This window comes from Rattus norvegicus, chromosome 4 (assembly GCF_021556685.1).
Source record: "Rattus norvegicus strain SHRSP/BbbUtx chromosome 4, alternate assembly SHRSP_T2T, whole genome shotgun sequence".
NCBI classification, from domain to species: domain Eukaryota; kingdom Metazoa; phylum Chordata; class Mammalia; order Rodentia; family Muridae; genus Rattus; species Rattus norvegicus.
Window position 1 is genome coordinate 98,958,826 of NC_141537.1, and position 14,513 is coordinate 98,973,338.

Sequence of the window (14,513 nt, forward strand, 5' to 3'; positions counted from 1 at the left end):
GTCCCAGCTTCCTTATATCCAGGTAACTTGAATGTAATTTTACCTTATGATCGAATGGTCTGAAAACAAAATGTTGGTACTTAATGCCTCACTTGATCCCTACACCACTACCTCTTCCTCTCTTTAAGGCATATTCTCAATTACTTTATCATCTTATCTTTCTAACTTCGAACCATTACACACTTCAGATAAGTCATTCAAATTTCAGTATTTAAAGTTAGGATCCACTTATAAAAGTGAACAAATGACATTGATCTTTGTCACTCGGTATTAATTTTTTGATAGGTCCAGATATTTTTTTTCAAATTTCCTCATTTCAGTTCTCTTTGTAGCTGAATCAAATTTCACTTGGATGAGTATCACTTTTCCTTTCTTTCGTTGTTTTTTTTTTTTTTTTGCGTTTTTATTGGATATTTTACGTAATTACATTTCAAACATTATCACCTTTCCTGGATACCCTCTCGCTCATCCCTTCTCCCCAGTTCTATGAGTATGCTCCCTCTCTCAATCACCCAGTCCCAATTCATCACCCTGGCATTCCTCTACACTGGGGAAACAAGCCTTTAGATGAACAAGGGTTTCCCCTCATTTTGATCCCAGACAATTTCATCCTCTGCTACATATGCAGCTGGAGCCATGGGTTGCCCCGTGTATACTCTTTGGTTGGTGGTTTAGTCCCTGGTAGCTCTGGAGTGTCTGGTTGGTTGATATTTTTGTTCTCCCTGTGGTATTACAACCCCCTTCACCTACCTCATTCCTTTTTCTACTTCCTTCATTGGGAACCCTATTCTTGTTCCAAAGTTCAAAATGCCCAAGTATAAGTAACCGGCTTCATGATGCTCAAGAAGAAGAAAGACCAAAGTTTGCTTCATTGCTTCTTAGAAGAGGGAACAAAATATGCACAGGAGGAATTATGGAGACAAAGTGTGGAGCACTGTGGATTTTTCTGTGTGTAGGAATAACAGAAATGCCTGCTCTGGCCTGTGATGCTCCCATCACTCTGTCCCACCAATAGAGCTCTTGCTAGAGTCACAGGTAGTTTACCACCTTATATTCTGTATTCTTTCAATTTCTCCTTCTGATTATGCTTTGTGTTTAAGGAATCTTTTATTTTCTTTACGGTTAAGAATACATATACTCTTGAACAGGGTTTATAAACCATTGGGAACCACAGGGTTCCCAATGCTAAGAACTGAATCCAGGTCTTCTGTAAGATCAGCCGGTGTTCCTTTCTGCAGATCCTTCTCTCTAACCATTGTTATCATTTCACATATGATTTCAAATATTCTTTCCCCATTTTCTTTTTAATGTAAAGGCCCTTGTTAATTTATAGTGTAACATATGAGAAAAATCTAAATATGTAACTTTTCCTTGAAGTCCCCTTAATCTCCTCTTGCCCCAGTTTCTCCATCTATGAAATTGTGACTAGTTAACGCTGTTACCTATTCCTGACTTATAGAGAATATGCAGATGTCAGTGCTGTATCACATGTGTGTCTGTAAGTGGCAGAAAAGAGAGACACTGTGTCTGCCCAGTATTTGGACATGTGAACATCAGAACAATTAGTTTTCATTTTTAATTTCCTGAAGAAAGAGGGAGAGAGAGAGGGATAGGGGAGAGAGAGAGAGTAAGAGAGAGAGAGAGAGAGAGAGAGAGAGAGAGAGAGAGAGAGAGAGAAAACCTACGAGGACAAGACTGCTAATAGACAGACCAAGAATGTCATTCAGGATGAAGAACTAGAAACTCGAAGAAAACAAATAAGTTCAAGGTCCCTGGACAGGTGTCACAGACAGCCAGTGCAAAGTTCTACTCAGAAAGGCAGGGCGTAGCGACCTCAAAATGACCACTAAACTGGAGTCATGTGTCCTAGATAGGGAGCTAGCCTGAATTGACCACCATTCCAGGACCAGCCATTTCTAGAGGATAGACCGTGACTGAAATAAATGCTGCCTGTAGCCATAATGCATGAGCAGGGTATAGCACGCACTCCTTAGACTACTTTTGAGATGGTTTCCTGAAACTCAGAGACCACAAGACATCCTAAGAAGAACAAGTGAGTTGTTGATAAATGGGAGAGAAGAAGAAATAGAAGACTGTGGTCACAAAGAAGAGAGGCAGTAATAGAGACAAGAGGGTTATGAGGAACTGCCTGATGTGAGTAGCTGGTAAACACACCTGGGACCATAGTGAAGTACTGGTCTGAGGTGCCATGAGAGGGTCATTACTGGGTCCACAGCCTTGTAGCAGCAGGGGTCAGTTAGCACAAAAGGCCAGGCAAATATCCATTGTCTGAACTGTTACCCTGCTAAGAGGTTGATGTCTTATGGCTGGGCAGAACTGGGTCAAACACTCATTTGGGAATGGTGGGAGAGCTGACCCTGAAGTCCTGAGAGCAGGTGATTTATGCTGGCCCTAGACATGTGCAATAGTCAGAAAAGCCTGGACACACACATTGTAGTTGTTTCGGGTGTGATGGCCCAGAGAATATAAACACACTGGGAGAACTTGCACTTGTACTTGTCACCATGCATGGGACATCTTCTTTATCTCTCTCCTCCTATGGCAGGCAGGAGTATGGCCCTGGAGTCATAAGAGCATGAGATCTGAGCCTGACCATCACCAGCTGCATCACTAAGGACAGAGGGCCCTGCTTCATGCCTGGACAGCGCAGTACATCTGACCTTGGTGGCAGGAGACAGACAAGCTGAACGTGAGGACCTAATTGTGGAAAAGCTGGTCCTGCCATTTCTCTGCCATGAGGTGACACAGGCAAAGAAAAATACCCCCTCACATCTCTTGTCACATTCAGCAGGCAGGATATCTGGCCCCAAGATCAAGCCTTTGGAGATAGAGAACTTTGGAGATGAAACCATGATTCCTGATTATTTTAAAGGTTCAGTAAGGTCATGACTGACTAAGATCTTATTGGATGTTCTCAAAATCAGTACCACAGGAATATATGAGGAAAAAGGAAGGGGCTAATGAATGTCAACTATTTCTTCTAAGGACTAAGCATGTCAATATATCAAAGAGAGGGAAGGGTCAAAACTTTTTTTAGAGAAGACAGGGCCTAAAGAGATAGGATATAAGGGTTAACAGTAAATAGTTCATTCCAGGACATGTTAGCTCATTCTTAGGGTAAGTTAATAAGTTAAAATTTACCATGCACTTAAAGTATAAATTACTTACATTTATGATTGTCTTAGGTAAGGGTTTATGTAAAAGAAAGAAACACTACGAGTAAATGGAAAAGTATTAATTGTTAGTTTATGCTCTTTACAGAAAAGTTGTATAGGCAGGACTATACTATAAAACTAAAACAGATTGGAGCAAAAAAAGTCAGCTTATAAACATTATGAGCATAATAAATTAATAGGTGATAAAATACAAAGGTTATATTTATCTTAAAAGCTTGCTTGGATTCTAATTGTCTCTTACTTAGAAACCAAATCCACAGATTACATGTTTCTGGCTAGATATAATGATTTGGCTTGATAAACAATACTTAAATCATTTTGGCTTGCTATGTGTAGGTATGCTCAACTAGACATATTCATTTGGATTATAATACTATATTGCTTGGATATGGGAAAATGTTAATCATTGACTACAAGGAGATAAGGAAAATTGAAAACAAATTTTAGTAAGTACTTGTTGAGATTATTGAAAAATGTTTAAGGAAAATCGGAAACTGTATGTATTTCAATGTTCTGAAATTCAATATGTATAAAGATGGATCAAGCTATTTGGAACACTTGCTTGAACAACAAGTGATTTGAGTCCTTTATTGCTGACTCCACCTATGTGTTCATTGTGGGTTATTGAACTTATCAGATAAGGACTCAGAAATATTTTTTCCATAAAGTACTTAAGTGTCTCGTGTTGTCCACATAGACAGTATAAGCATGTTATTTTCCCATTGACCACCACATATTCCCTGACATAGAAGACACTTTATGTGTCTTTTTTCAATTATGAGAAGCCTGCATGTCTCTTCCCTCCAGGTATAATGTAGCAGTAAACAAGGTTTTTGCATGTTGCTTCCTAGGGAGGACCACCTTCTTTACTGGTAGTCTGATATAAAGGTTCAGTTATCACCTTACAATTACTGTTCTATCTCCTCAGGCTGTTTCCTCTGTCACCATTCTTCTGAGGCAGATGCAATGTCATCATTATTGTACTGTATGAAACATATAAATGTAAGAGCAATAAACTGTACCCAAGGTGCACATGCTTTCAGCTGCAACCCATAATCTGGAGTTCTTCAGAACTTCTCTGTCTCATAGATAAATTATATAGCTGGCAGCTGTGCCACCTCAGGTAAGCACATTTTTATCCTAGCATCACTGTGGAAGGAACAAGTGTACTTTGAAGCTCAGGCTTGAAGTGTACTAAAAGCTCAGGCTCTATTCTGCTGGTCTTGAGGGTGAAATCTGTGCCTGAAACACTGTTACTGAAATGTCTGGGAGTCCAGAAAATCAGTTGCAAATCTTGTGGATTAGCAGCTACGGAGACTGGCCTGGCTTCTGTAGGTAGCAATGAAATATGTTTCAACTACTTTATATGAGGCTCTAACTAGATTTGCAAGAAGACATGAAAGCTTAATCTTGAAGGCTGATGGCAGGGATATCACAGTTAAAGTTAATCTAAATTAGTGACAGATAAGCTTACTCCATGAACAATCTTTGTGATTTCTTTTTGAAAATTATTTCAAATGAAATTTTATTTTACATAGAATTTATTGCAAACCAAATTTCTCTCTCTTCACAGAAAGAAAGTGAAATGAAAGACCTAAAGGGCTTCTAGGCATAACTAAAATTGCTCGTTAAGTTTATCTGTTCCATAATCTTCATTAAAAAACATGTTATTTTCCCATCTGTATCCTCCCTCTCACAGATAAGACAAGAATCGTTATCTCATAGAATAAGACCAATCTACTCATATATAAACAGTACGCATCTAAGTGAAATGAGGAATAAATTATTACATGTATGGGTATTCAACCTGCATTTGCACCACATAAGTACTTAGTGCCTCTGAAGGTGAGAAGAAGGTATGAGATCTCTACTTATTTTGCACATTTTTATACAAGCTACCATGTTGGTACTAGGAACTGAACCATGATTCTGTAAAAGAATATACACTTCTCTTAACCATGGAGTCATTTTTCTCTCCTCCTATGTGAAAATTTTACCATGATAGAAAAATATTATTTTCAATTTTGGAATAGGCCACCAGCATCAAACAAAGGTGTTGAGAACCAAGAATATGCTGTAGCAATCTGCAATTGTTATATCTCTCTTTGTTTTTTGAGAATCTTGTATTTCTCTGAAAATCATTTTACTGAAGTGCAACTGACATAAGCAGACTGTGCCTATGCAGCATGTACAGTTGACTTCACTGTACATATTTATGATGCCATTACTTCAGTCAATGTTGGAATGCAGATCTTAATTCCAGAATGTTCCTTATACTCATCTTCATTCTGTTGCTCCCATACTTAGTCCTTCTAACCAAACAAAAACACTTCTTTCAATTTAATCCCAACATTTATTGAGTTCATAAATTTGGACATTGCATTTACATATCTATTCAATTCTGAACAACAGTGTTTGAGGAAATTTGATTTCCCAGATTCCACATAACCAGGTTCAGAGTTATGTTTTATAAACCAGTCAAATATACCTGAGTGAATTTGCCTTGAATGATTTTATTTCTATGCTACAAATTAAAATTGAAAATACAGCAGTCTAGGTACGGTTTAAAAATGTCCCTTATTTAACCATTAATTATTTAAGGGCAGTTTGTTTTATATAATAAAGAAACCTCAACCATATTTCTTAGCAACAAAATCGCCAGTATTTATCCTTAGATCTATTAATTCATATAATGGCTAGAGAACAAAACCAGTTTTCCAGTATAATTTCATCTATGTCAAGTTGCTGTCTTGTCATCATCTGGGCAGTCTTGTTAAAAGAACTTTCTCAGGGAATCTGATCCTTTACTTAACAGACTGTGTGTGTAACAATCCCACAATGTAGTGTATAACATTTTGATTCAGCAAAACTCCCCTCTAACTAATGCTTAACCCAGAAAAAGCAGAAAAGTAACTGCATAGATAGTTCTTCATCTCATAAAGGTCGTGTCTATGAACCTTACACATTAACTTGCTGGGAAAAATCTGATTGTTTTAACTTTGAATTTGTGCTGGTCATAGAGGATAAGGAATGAAGTTGGGAAAATGATTGTTAACATCAATATATTTTTATTACATACAATCAGAAAATTCTACTGATATATCCAAGTAAATTAGCACACCCATCTTATCCGTTATGGGTCAGGGCTAGTACTGTCACTTCCATATTAAAACTGACCACAATTCAGCACAATTAATCTGTCAACTTGACAAGTCTAACATTTCCAGTTTTGGCCATGTTAGCACATAACTACATAACGGCCACAAACAATCTAACAGGACACCGAGGCCTAGAGACTACTAATATTCAGCGTGAAGAGCCACTGTTATGTGTTTTATGAAATGGCATAGTCTTGCTCTAAAATCACAACAGTTGGTGTTATGACTATTGATTAGGAAATGTCAAAAAACCCCATCCTAATCAAGACATTATCTTTACTTAATGAATATACTCTATCTTGGTTATTATAGAAAAAAATGCCCTGTATTCAAAACAAAAACTTGCTGATTAGTCCACTACTGAATTAGTATGAATAAACTGTATCGTTTAGTTAATGTAACACATCAGTAAAGGTTATGTGCTAGGAATGGGTGCCTACTCGGCAGTATGAATAATTCTCAGTGGTAAGATATTCAAGCAAAAATATATATCATTCTTCTTAAAACTACAAGAAGCTAGAGCAGCCTTTTTTTAATTTATTTAATACTTAATAATAATTCTTTGGTTTCCGGGCAAACATCCCCCTTCCTTATGGGTGTTCCCCTCTCAACCCTCCCCCCATTGCCACCCTCCCCCCAACAGTCTAGTTCACTGGGGGTTCAGTCTTAGCAGGACCCAGGGCTTCCCCTTCCACTGGTGCTCTTACTAGGATATTCATTGCTACCTATGAGGTCAGAGTCCAGGGTCAGTCCATGTATAGTCTTTAGGTAGTGGCTTAGTCCCTGGAAGCTCTGGTTGCTTGGCATTGTTGTACATATGGGGCCTCGAGCCCCTTCAAGCTCTTCCAGTTCTTTCTCTGATTCCTTCAACGGGGGTCCTGTTCTCAGTTCAGTGGTTTGCTGCTGGCATTCACATCTGTATTTGCTGTATTTTGGCTGTGTCTCTCAGGAGCGATCTACATCCGGCTCCTGTCGGTCTGCACTTCTTTGCTTCATCCATCTTGTCTAATTGGGTGGCTGTATATGTATGGGCCACATGTGGGGCAGGCTCTGAATGGGTGTTCCTTCAGTCTCTGTTTTAAACTTTGCCTCTCTATTCCCTGCCAAGGGTATTCTTGTTCCCCTTTTAAAGAAGGAGTGAAGCATTCACATTTTGATCATCTGTCTTGAGTTTCATTTGTTCTAGGCATCTAGGGTAATTCAAGCATTTGGGCTAATAGCCACTTATCAGTGAGTGCATACCATGTATGTCTTTCTGTGATTGGGTTAGCTCACTCAGGATGATATTTTCCAGTTCCAACCATTTGCCTACGAATTTCATAAAGTCATTGTTTTTGATAGCTGAGTAATATTCCATTGTGTAGATGTACCACATTTTCTGTATCAATTCCTCTGTTGAAGGGCATCTGGGTTCTTTCCAGCATCTGGCTATTATAAATAAGGCTGCTATAAATATAGTGGAGCACGTGCCTTTTTTATATGTTGGAGCATCTTTTGGGTATATGCCCAAGAGAGGTATAGCTGGATCCTCAGGCAGTTCAATGTCCAATTTTCTGAGGAACCTCCAGACTGATTTCCAGAATGGTTGTACCAGTTTGCAATCCCACAAACAATGGAGGAGTGTTCCTCTTTCTCCGCATTCTTGCCAGCATCTGCTGTCACCTGATTTTTGATCTTATTCATTCTCACTGGTGTGAGGTGAAATCTCAGGGTTGTTTTGATTTGCATTTCCCTTATGACTAAAGATGTTGAACATTTCTTTAGGTGTTTCTCAGCCATTCGGCATTCCTCAGCTGTGAATTCTTTGTTTAGCTCTGAACCCCATTTTTTAATAGGGTTATTTGTCTCCCTGCGGTCTAACTTCTTGAGTTCTTTGTATATTTTGGATATAAGGCCTCTATCTGTTGTAGGATTGGTAAAGATCTTTTCCCAATCTGTTGGTTGCCGATTTGTCCTAACAACAGTGTCCTTTAGCTTACAGAAGCTTTGCAGTTTTATGAGATCCCATTTGTCAATTCTTGATCTTAGAGCATAAGCCATTGGTGTTTTGTTCAGGAAATTTTTTCGAGTGCCCATGTGTTCCAGATGCTTCCCTAGTTTTTCTTCTAATAGTTTGAGTGTATCAGGTTTGATGTGGAGGTCCTTGATCCACTTGGACTTAAGCTTTGTACAGGGTGATAAGCATGGATTAATCTGGATTCTTCTACATGTTGACCTCCAGTTGAACAAGCAACATTTGCTGAAAATGCTATCTTTTTCCATTGGATGGTTTTGGCTCCTTTGTCAAAAATCAAGTGACCATAGGTGTTTGGGTTCATTTCTGGGTCTTCAATTCTATTCCATTGGTCTATCTGTCTGTCTCTGTACCAATACCATGCAGTTTTTATCACTATTGCTCTGTAATACTGTTTGAGTTCAGGGATAGTGATTCCCCCTGAAGTCCTTTTATTGTTGAGGATAGTTTTAGCTATCCTGGGTTTTTTGTTATTCCAGATGAATTTGCAAATTGTTCTGTCTAACTCTTTGAAGAATTGGATTGGTATTTTGATGGGGATTGCATTGAATCTGTAGATCGCTTTTGGTAAAATGACCATTTTTACTATATTAATCCTGCCAATCCATGAGCATGGGAGATCTTTCCATCTTCTGAGGTCTTCTTCAATTTCTTTCTTCAGTGTCTTGAAGTTCTTGTTGTACAGATCTTTTACTTGCTTGGTTAAAGTCACACCGAGGTACTTTATATTATTTGGGTCTATTATGAAGGGTGTCATTTCCCTAATTTCTTTCTCGGCTTGTTTCTCTTTTGTGTAGAGGAAGGCTACTGATTTATTTGAGTTAATTTTCTACCCAGCCACTTTGCCGAAGTTGTTTATCAGCTTTAGTAGTTCTCTGGTGGAACTTTTGGGATCACTTAAATAAACTATGATATCATCTGCAAATAGTGATATTTTGACTTCTTCTTTTCCGATCTGTATCCCCTTGACCTCCTTTTGTTGTCTGATTGCTCTGGCTAGAATATCAAGAACTATATTGATTAAGTAGGGAGAGAGTGGGCAGCCTCGTCTACTCCCTGATTTTAGTGGGATTGCTTCAAGTTTCTCTCCATTTAGTTTAATGTTAGCAACTGATTTGCTGTATATGGATTTTACTATGTTTAGGTATGGGCCTTGAATTCCTATTCTTTCCAGGACTTTTATCATGAAGGGGTGTTGAATTTTGTCAAATGCTTTCTCAGCATCTAATGAAATGATCATGTGGTTGTGTTCCTTCAGTTTGTTTATATAATGGATCACGTTGATGGTTTTCCGTATATTAAACCGTCCCTTCATGCCTGGGATGAAGCCTACTTGATCAAGTTGGATGATTGTTTTGATGTGCTCTTGGATTCGGTTTGCCAGAACTTTATTGAGTATTTTTGCGTCGATATTCATAAGGGCAATTGGTCTGAAGTTCTCTTTCTTTGTTGGGTCTTTGTGTGGTTTAGGTATAAGAGTAATTGTGGCTTCATAGAAGGAATTCGGTAGTGCTCCATCTGTTTCAATTTTGTGGAATAATTTGGATAATATTGGTATGAGGTCTTCTATGAAGGTTTGATAGAATTATGCACTAAACCCCTCTGGACCTGGGCTCTTTTTGGTTGGGAGACCTTTAATGACTGCTTGTATTTCCTTAGGAGTTATGGGGTTGTTTAACTGGTGTATCTGTTCCTGATTTAACTTCAGTACCTGGTATTGGTCTAGGAAATTGTCCATTTCCTGTATATTTTCAGTTTTGTTGAATATAGGCTTTTATAGTTAAGATCTGATGATTTTTTGAATTTCCTCTGAATCTGTAGTTATGTCTCCCTTTTCCTTTCTGATTTTGTTAATTTGGACACACTCTCTGGGTCCTCTCGTTAGTCTGGCTAAGGGTTTATCTATCTTGTTGATTTTCTCAAAGAACCAACTTTTGGTTCTGTTGATTCTTTCTATGGTCCTTTTTGTTTCTACTTGGTTGATTTCAGCTCTGAGTTTGATTCTTTCCTGCCTTCTACTCCTCCTGGCTGCATTTGCTTCTTTTGGCTCTAGAGCTTTTAGGTGTGCTGTCAAGCTGCTGACATATGCTCTTTCCTGTTTCTTTCTGCAGGCACACAGCGCTATGAGTTTTCCTATTATCACAGCTTTCATTGTGTCCCATAAGTTTGGGTATGTTGTACCTTCATTTTCATTAAAATCTAAAAAGTTTTTAATTTCTTTCTTTATTTCTTCCTTGACCAGGTTATCATTGAGTAGAGCATTGTTCAATTTCCACGTATATGTGGGCATTCTTCCCTTATTGTTATTGAAGACCAGTTTTAGGCCGTGGTGGTCTGATAGCACGCATGGGATTATTTCTATCTTTCTGTACCTGTTGAGGCCCGTTTTTTGACCAACTATATGGTCAATTTTGGAGAAAGTACCATGAGGAGCTCAGAAGAAGGTATATCCTTTTGCTTTAGGATAGAATGTTCTATAAATATTCGTTAAGTCCATTTGGCTCATGACTTCTCTTAGTCTGTCTACATCTCTGTTTAATTTCTGTTTCCATGATCTGTCCATTGATGAGAGTGGGGTGTTGAAATCTCCTACTATTATTGTATGAGGTGCAATGTGTGTTTTGAGCTTTAGTAAGGTTTCTTTTACGTATGTAGGTGCCCTTGCATTTGGGGCATAGATATTTAGGATTGAGAGTTCATCTTGGTGGATTTTTCCTTTGATGAATATGAAGTGTCCTTCCTTAACTTTTTTGATGACTTTTAGTTGAAAATTGATTTTATCTGATATTAGAATGGCAACTCCAGCTTTCTTCTTCTGACCATTTGCTTGGAAAGTTGTTTTCCAGCCTTTCACTCTGAGGTAGTGTCTGTCTTTGTCTCTGAGGTGTGTTTCCTGTAGGCAGCAGAATGCAGGGTCCTCGTTGCGTATCCAGTTTGTTAATCTATGTCTCTTTATTGGGGAGTTGAGGCCGTTGATGTTGAGAGATATTAAGGAATAGTGATTATTGCTTCCCGTTATATTCATATTTGGATGTGAGATTATGTTTGTGTGCTTCTCTTCTCTTTGTTTTGTTGCCAAGACGATTAGTTTCTTGCTTCTTCTAGGGTATAGCTTGCCTCCCTATGTTGGGCTTTACCATTTATTGTCCTTTGTAGTGCTGGATTTGTAGAAAGATATTGTGTAAATTTGGTTTTCCCATGGAATATCTTGGTTTCTCCATCTATGTTAATTGAGAGTTTTGCAGGATACAGTAACCTGGGCTGGCATTTGTGTTCTCTTAGGGTCTGTATGACATCAATCCAGGATCTTCTGACTTTCATAGTTTCTGGCGAAAAGTCTGGCGTGATTCTGATAGGTCTGCCTTTATATGTTACTTTACCTTTTTCCCTTACTGCTTTTAATATTCTTTCTTTATTTTGTGCGTTTGGTGTTTTGACAATTATGTGACGGGAGGTGTTTCTTTTCTGGTCCAATCTATTTGGAATTCTGTAGGCTTCTTGTATGCCTATGGGTATCTCTTTTTTTAGGTTAGGGAAGTTTTCTTCTATGTTTTTGTTGAAGATATTTACTGGTCCTTTGAGCTGGGAGTCTTCACTCTCTTCTATACCTATTATCCTTAGGTTTGATCTTCTCATTGAGTCCTGGATTTCCTGTATGTTTTGGACCAGTAGCTTTTTCCGCTTTACATCATCTTTTTCAGTTGAGTCAATGATTTCTATGGAATCTTCTGCTCCTGAGATTCTCTCTTCCATCTCTTGTATTCTGTTGGTGAAGCTCGTATCTACAGCTCCTTGTCTCTTCTTTTGGTTCTATATTCAGGGTTTTTTCCATGTGTTCTTTCTGGATTGCTTCTATTTCCGTTTTTAATTCCTTCAACTGTTTGTATGTGTTTTCCTGGAATTCTTTCAGGGATTTTTGTGACTCCTCTCTATGGGCTTCTACTTGTTTAATTATGTTTTCCTGGAATTCTTTCAGGCATTTTTGTGATTCCTCTCTGTAGGCTTCTACTTGTTCCCTAAGGGAGTTCTTCACGTCTTTCTTGAAGTCCTCCAGCATCATGAATAAATATGATTTTGAAACTAGATCTTGCTTTTCTGGTGTGTTTGGATATTCCATGTTTGTTTTGGTGGGAGAATTGGGCTCCGATGGTGCCATGTAGTCTTGGTTTCTGTTGCTTGGGTTCCTGCGCTTGCCTCTCACCATCAGATTATCTCTAGTGTTACTTTGTTCTGCAATTTCTGACAGTGGCTAGACTGTCCTATAAGCCTGTGTGTCAGGAGTGCTGTAGACCTGTTTTCCTGTTTTCTTTCGGCCAGTTATGGGGACAGAGTGTTCTGCTTTCGGGCGTGTAGTTTTTCCTCTCTACAGGTCTTCAGCTGTTCCTGTGGGCCTGTGTCTTGATTTCACCAGGTAGGTAGGTCACTTGTAGCAGAAAAGTTGGTCTTACCTGTGGTTCCGAGGCTCAAGTTTGCTCCCGGGGTGCTGCCCACGAGCTCTCTGCGGTGGCGGCAACCAGGAAGATATGCGCCGCCCTTTCCGGGAGCTTCCATGCACTAGGGTTCCAGATGGCGTTTGGTGTTTTCCTCTGGCGTCCGAGATGTGTGTGCACAGTGCAGTCTCTTCTGGTTTCCCAGGCGTGTCTGCCTCTCTGAAGGTTTAGCTCTCCCTCCCACGGGATTTGGGTGCAGAGAACTGTTTATCCTGTCTGTTTCCTTCAGGTTCCGTCGGTGTCTCAGGCGAAGGGGTCCTGCCGCTCCTGGGCCCTCCCCTACGGGAGCCCAGAGGCCTTATACAGTTTCCTCTTGGGCCAGGGATGTGGGCAGGGGTGGGCAGTGTTGGTGGTCTCCTCCGCTCTGCAGCCTCGGGAGTGCCCACCTGACCAGGCGGTGAGGTCTCTCTCCCATGGGGTTTGGGAGCAGAGAGCTGCTGCGGGCAGGGATCCGCGGGTGTGGGACTTCCAGTAAACACAGGAAGTGCCAGGCCCTATAGGAATTTTGCCTCTCTGTGTCCTGAGTTCACCAGGCAGGTTTCTTGCAGAGGAAAAGTTGGTCTTACCTGTGGTTCCGAGGCTCAAGTTTGCTCGTGGGTTACTGCCTAAGTCCTCTCCGAGGCTGCAGCAACCAGGAAGATCTGCGCCGCTCTTTCCAGGAGCCTCCGTGCACCAGGGTTCTAGATCGTGTTTGGTGTTTTCCTCTGGCGTCTGGATGTGTGCAGAGTGCAGCCTATTCTGGTTTCCCAGGCGTGTCTGCCTCTCTGTAGGTTTAGCTCTCCCTCCCACAGGATTTGGGTGCAGAGAACTGTTTATCCTGTCTGTTTCCTTCATGTTCCGGCGGTGTCTCAGGCACAGGGGTCCTGCCGCTCCTGGGCCCTCCCCTACGGGAACCCAGAGGCCTTATACAGTTTCCTCTTGGGCCAGGGATGTGGGCAGGGTTGGGCAGTGTTGGTGGTCTCCTCCGTAGAGCAGCCTTTTTAACATGCAATATCTGAAATTATTTCCCTATGTGAGAGGTCCATGGATTTTATATTTCCATATCAACCTCTACAGGATATAAATATAAGATATATGAACCCTTGTGTTGTTTTAAAGTTATAAAAAAATAGATCCCATTACTGATGGTTTTGAGCCACTTTGTGGTTGCTGGGAACTAAACTCAGTACCTCTGGAAGAGCAGTCGGTACCCTTAACCACTGGATATTAGCACAAATGCTCAAATTACCCTAGATGCACAGAATACATAAAACTCAAGAAGGATGATCAAAATGTGAATGCTTCACTCCTTCTTTAAAAGGGGAACAAGAATACACTTGGGAGGGTAGAGGGAGGCAAAATTTAGAACAGAGGCTGAAGGAATGCCCATTCAGAGCCTGCCCAACTTGTGGCACATACACATACAGCCACCAAAGTAGATAAGAAGGATGAAGAAAAGAAGTGCAGGCTGACAGGAACTGGATGTAGATCTCTCCTGAGTGACACAGCCAGAATATGGCCAATACATAGGGGAATGCCAGCAGCAAACCACTGAATGGAGAAAGAGACCACCCCCGCCCCATTGAAGAAATCAGAGAAAGGACTGAAAGAGCTTGAAGGGGCTTGAGACCCCATATGGACAACAATGCCAACCAACCAGAGCTTCCAGGGACTA

At 40.1% G+C, this 14,513-nt stretch overlaps 1 non-coding gene across 1 annotated transcript; it reads left to right on the plus strand.

Moving 5' to 3' along the window:
• Positions 1-1,447: 1,447 nt before the first annotated feature.
• Positions 1,448-1,574, plus strand: LOC120102729 (small nucleolar RNA SNORA17). Its single transcript, XR_015687399.1, has one exon. It is a non-coding gene; the product is annotated as a small nucleolar RNA SNORA17 (small nucleolar RNA).
• Positions 1,575-14,513: the final 12,939 nt, after the last annotated feature.